Raw genomic sequence first — 6423 nt, 5'->3', positions numbered from 1 at the left:
ACCTCCGACTCCAACTGTATCTTGGCATGCATCATTCAGGACTAAGTTTAAATTGTGTGCAGCGCAATGGACATATAATGCACGTCCATCCTAATCAGTGATAAAAAATAAATGAACAATTTTAGTGAAACATTCACAAGTGATCCTTTTCAGATTAAACTATAGTAAGTATATTCACGTCACCAAATAACTGATTAAAACACACTGTTTTATAAATGAAGGTCTACAGTAGCCTCAACAGCATCTGTAGGGTAGCACCATGGTGTAGCTGGTGGACAGCTAGTTTCCGTCCTCCTCTGGGTACATTGACCTCTATACAAAATTGAGGAGGCTCATGGTTCTCACCCCCTTCCATAAACTTACAGAGTAATTATGACGACTTCCGGAGGATGTCCTCCAACCTATCAGAACTCTTGCATTATGAACTGACATGTTTTCCATCCAATCAAAAGATCAGAGAATGAATCTAGTACTGAAAGCATAAGCTACAGCTAGCTAGCACTGCAGTAAATCAAATGTGGTGACTAGTTGACTCAAAGAGAGAGAAAGACAATAGTTGAACATTTTTGAAACAAATAATAAAAATAAAAAAATATTAGAAGCAGCAGAGAGAGATTTTGTTGTATTTTATTTTATTTCACTTACTTAGCTAGCTAATGCAGCTAATTTAGCCTACTCAACAACCTGACTCTAACAGAGAGTAATGGTATTTATTACAGCTAGCTGGCTAAGGCTATCCAACACTTCCAACTCAGTTTTATTAATTTATTGCCACCGGGGCCCGCCAGTGTAACTGCTTGCTGTACACTGTACTGCATGACTGTACACACGGATTGGATTGTGGGTTTAGTAACGCATTTGTTCTACACTGAACAAAAATATAAATGCAACATGCAATAACTTAAAGATGTTACTGTGTTACAGTTCATATGAGGAAATCAGTCAATTGAAATAAATAAATTAGGCCCTAATCTATGGATTTCACACAACTGGGAATACAGATACGCATCTGTTGGTCATATATACCTTTAAAAAAAGGGCCTCACAATAGCCTCAGGATCTCATCACTGTATTTTTGTGCATTCAAATTGCCATCGATAAAATGCAATTGTGTTCATTGTCCGTAGCTTATGCCTGCCCATGCCATAACCCCAACGCCACAATAGGGCACTCTGTACCACAACATTGACATCAGCAAACCGCTCGCCAAAACAACGCCATCCACGTGTTCTGCGGTTGTGAGGCCGGTTGGACGTACTGCCAAATTCTCTAAAACGACATTGGAGGCGGCTTATGGTAGAGAACTTAACATTAAATTATCTTGCAACAGCTCTGGTGGACATTCCTGCAGTCAGCATGTCAATTGCACGCTCCCTCAAAACTTGAGACATCTGTGGCATTGTGTTGTGTGACAAAACACCACATTTTAAAAAGTGGCCTTTTATATGCCACACCTGTCGGGTGGATTGATTATTTTGGCAAAAGGAGAAATGCTCAGTAACAGAGATGTAAACAAATGTGTGCACATAATTTGAGAGAAATAATATTTTTGTATGTATGGATCATTTCTGGGATATTTTATTTCAGCTCATTAAACATGGGACCAACCCTTTACATGTTGTGTTTATATTTTTGTTCACTGTAGAAGCTATGTTGACTCTGACGTTACTATAGCTAATATGGTAACGACGATGTAGGCTGTGTGTATGTCATGTATACTCCCTCTCCGGCCTCTAGGTCATCAGGCAGCTGATTATCCCGCACACCTGTCACCATCATCTCACGCACCTGCAACTCATGACACTCACCTGGACTCCACCACCTCCTTGATTACCTTCCCTATATCTGTCACTCCCCTTGGTTCTTTCCTCAGGTGTTATTGACTCGGTTTTAATGTTGGTGTGTTTTGTGTTTATTGTTGCATTTATGTATTACAACACTCACGCCCTGAACTTGCTTTCCGACTCTCAGTGCACTCGTTACAGTGTAGCGGTTATGGTTTGAAGGTTTGGCTTGGATAGGTGTTTTTGCCTGGTCACAGACAGCTGTTGTGTTGTGCACTGAAGTCCACAAGTGAAGGGAAAATGTGAGAGGAGGAGAGCACGTAGACGTGATGATGCTGTTCGTATGGCTATTATGAACGTGAACGGTGTGTGCAGGTGATCAAGGGTGTATTCATTCAGCTGATTCTGTTGCAAAACGTTTCTTAAACGGAAGCAAATGGAACGAACGGGGATGGACCTACCTGAATTTGTCCAATAGAAACTCTCATTTTAGTTTCGACTAATGAATACACCCTAGATCAGCTCGATGCAGGCAAGTGTGTGTGCAAGGCGGTATTGGATGTGTTACTGTCTGTCACCTTGATTACTCCAATTTGTCTCTCAACCTGTGCACCTTTTATAGACTTTAATTTGTAGGCTAGGTTGTAGCAACCTCATGATGGGTATAGAGCAAATTCAAGTAGTAGCCTAAACCTATCGATGTTACATTGAACTGTGTGAATGGAATATGAATGACAGTCATCCAATATGCTGTAATAGAAATAAGGCCATGCTCATTAAAAAGATATATTGTCCTCCCTAAACTTCAACGGAAACACTTGTCAATACTTAGTACACAAAACAGTCGGGCCACAACCTAGGTCTACAGGTCGTGATGAAAACATTTCCACACAAAAATGCAAAAACGCAGTCGCATTCTGTAGCTACTAAAGAAAAAAGAGGAACAAACTTAAATCGAATATAAAGAGACACAGAACGACGCAGCAAGGAGTACTTCAAGAGAATTATTAGGCTATTTGATGTGTACTTTTTATCAAAAGTTTATAAATAGCAGCTTAATACTGTAGCTATATAGTAGTCTACACTGCATAATGAAACAATCCCGAGTAAGCTAGTGTTTTGAGGGTGGACTGACTGTATTATTTGGCATTATTAGACTGGTTTTTATGCACCACAACTTTCTATCCAAGCTGGAAGAGGACAGTTGAGTAGTATGCTGTTGTGTCACAAATACATTTTACCATCAGCATTGTTTGATTTTCCAACATTAATTACTGAACAAGTAGTTACATTATTGCCGCCAGCCAGCAGTCTAAATGTCAGCATTGTGACACCCTTTATATCTTTGTGAAATGTTAGACTTAAAATGAGAAAATGACGACCAAATAGGCCCAGCAATAAACATGTATCCATTAGCTAAAGCAATTTGAAAGGCATCGATTCGATGGGCAGCCGCATCGACGTGTCACAATGACAGCACCGTGGACAGCGATCGGTAGTCTATACTTTGTGAGTGGCTGTCTGGCACATTCGATTTTCTATTTTTATTTTAGGGAGGGGAGTGGGGGGTGAACTCCGACCTTGTGGGAGGTCCAGAGAAACTGCGTTACGCTAGTGATCAGGAGGGGAGAAGTCCTGAACTTCAAAACTTTAGCTTACCTCGCTGTACTCACTACTGCCCTTGTTTGTTGTTATTGAATGGCAAAGACACACCCATATAAAACCACACTCCCAAGACAACTCTCGTTTGCCTTCAGTCATGGCCGCTATCGTATCTTAATGACCAAGCATTAAAATGAGGCCAGATCAGGTTCAAGTTCAGTCGCTCTTTAAGTTTAACTGTCCAAAAACATATGGTGAGGCCCTATAAACACGGCATCCATATTAGGAAGTCATCACACAAAACTCCCTGTTGACTTCGTGATATGGAATGTCATAATCCTGGCTTTGGGCATCTTTCTCATTAGAGCTATCATTGCTACCAGGGGATAGGGCGAGGGCGTTGGAGCGAGACATGCTACACCTGTCGACACACAGAGACACCTGGCGACACAGATAACCACCCCCTCAGTTGGCCTAGCTAACCCCACTAATGGTGCACAGGTGGTGGGGGCAGAACGAGGGATGGGGAGGTGAGGAGTGGAGTGGAGGAAGAAGAAGTGTGATAGGCCAGATTTGTTTTCCCAGTCATCTGAACAGATAGGGTTAAACTCTGCCACTTTGAGTTTGAGACAAATGTGCTTGATTTGACGAGAGCGTAGGACCACATTTGAATAAGGGGTGAATTCAGTATGTGCCCAGTATCTGGTAGTTCTCACACAGAGATAACAGGTCAGGGAAGAGAAGACAGGAGAGAGGTAAGGATAGAAAGAAGAATAGGAGGAGAGTAGTGGAGAAAGGAGAATAGTACAGAGGAGAGAAGATGGAGTGGTAGGAAGAGGAGACGTACACTTTCAGCACCACACACACACTCTCTCTCTGTCTCACACACACAGACACACACACACACACACACACACACACACACACACACACACACACACACACACACACACACACACACACACACACACACACACACACACACACACACACAGTTCGTCCTTCCTTCCTGTCCTTATCGGAGCTACAGGAAGTGATTGCTCTCTTATCTCTGAGCGTTCCCTCGATAGCTGGGTGGCTGTCCGGCTCCTCACACATACAAACACGCACACACGCACACACGCTCTTACAGGCACAGACAGGTTAGGAGGTACGGGGCCATGCACAGTACATGTGTGGAACAGCTTACCTGAGTTAGGCGAGCAGACATATGAAGTTAAATCTTTATTCTCCAAGCGTGAAGATTACCATGGGATGGCGGTGGACAGGAGGGGGACGTGAGGCAGGAGATTTACAGTATGTCACAACAAAACTGGAGTGGGGCTGTGTTCAGAAGGAAGGAAACGTAGCAAACTTTTAAATGATCTACCACGGGTGTCCTGGACTTTGGATTTCAATATTATATTTGTAATGACATTACATAAGGTTTTTTCCCAGTTAAAGCTCCATTCTTTCTTTCTTTTATGTCTCTCTTTCCCTCTGTTTCCTGGTCTCTCTCTCTCTCCCCCATCTTTCCCCCTCTCTTGCTGTTCTCCCCTTCCTTCTCTCTCTACCTCCATCTCTCTCTTAGAGCACGGCTCCTGTCTAAGTTGTGACGTGTGAGCAGGATATGTCAGGATGGCGAATCGATGGGGCAGGCTGGCGACTCAATACGAAAGATCAATCAGATGTCGATGCTGTCTTATCACAATCTGTCTCATCCTGCCACCCCTCGTCCCCGCACGCACGCACGCACGCACACACACACACACCTTACAGTGAACATGTTGAGTGTCACTCCTCATCCCAATACCACAAGACTGGCACCACACACACATCCCCTAAAAATAAACTGTCCCTCTTGCACCGTAGTGCGTGATTGGCTGATAACAAAATAGGAGAAGGAGAGGAGCAATGCATGTGTGTTATCTGTGTTCCCTATGGAATCAGCTACTGTTACTAGCCAGGCTACAACACAACTTTATTCTTCCATTATGCTCAAGTCTCAGAGGACAACAACATCCAGGTGATGCCTAATTAGTTTGATGATTTTCACTCAATGCATGATTTGCTGTCTAATGAATGTCACTCAAATGAGAAAATTCTCCAGTCGCTGTTGTGCTATTACAGATTACAGTGCCGTATTGGATCGAGTATTCTTTTGTAGGGCACTACCACTGTTTTGAATGACACTATGACACTGAAGTGAGGGAGAGACGGTGAGAATTGTGGAGAGGTTCGGAGACGGTGAATGGAAGAGAGGACCAGGGGAGGATAGAGGACGACAGAGAGATAGAGAAAGAGGGCAAACCCACCATGGTAAGGAAACTAATCAATGCAGTGTTATACTCACAAATGGACAATCTTTGTTTTCATTGAGGAGATTTTTCCCCACATGATGAATATTAAAATACATCTCTCACAGCAGATGAAAAAGATGATCAGAATGTGTCTATTTTTTCCATCTCCCTGGCCTCTAAACCCACAGGGGACACCTCCGGGACAAATTTACCCACAATGCCATTCTGTGTGACCCGCGGGCAGCAGTGAGACAACAGATTTGATTCCCTTGCTTAAGTAATGACCCCCTACCCATAAACCCTCTCAATTCATTCGTCTTAATAGAACCCTGGGTAATGGGAGTCTATACGGTCATCGCTGGCTGCAGCCAAAGACCATAAAAGACTATCGTCTGCATCACACCGCTCTCAGTCTCGATCACCCAACATTTAGGATATTAGCCACTCTGAGGTAACTGAAAAAAATTGCTTCATTTTTTTCATATTGAAATGAAATGGAGCTGCAATCAGAAGTTGGGCCATGAATGGAATAGATATGGCGATTAGGATGGATGGAGGAAAGAGAGGAAAATAGGGGATGATGATGGAGAAAAGGGGGGAGGGAAGTTGCCATCTAAGCTTTAAAGGCCCAGTGCAGTCAAATACCTGATTTTACTGTGTTTTATATACACTCAGTGACCTGTTTATTGGGTACACCCATCTACACTCTAAAAAGAAAAGGTTCCTGCAGTATCCTTTAGGGGTTCTTCAAATTGAAA

Source organism: Salvelinus namaycush, chromosome 28 (assembly GCF_016432855.1).
Source record: "Salvelinus namaycush isolate Seneca chromosome 28, SaNama_1.0, whole genome shotgun sequence".
Lineage (NCBI taxonomy): Eukaryota > Metazoa > Chordata > Actinopteri > Salmoniformes > Salmonidae > Salvelinus > Salvelinus namaycush.
This window is presented reverse-complemented; position numbering follows the sequence as displayed.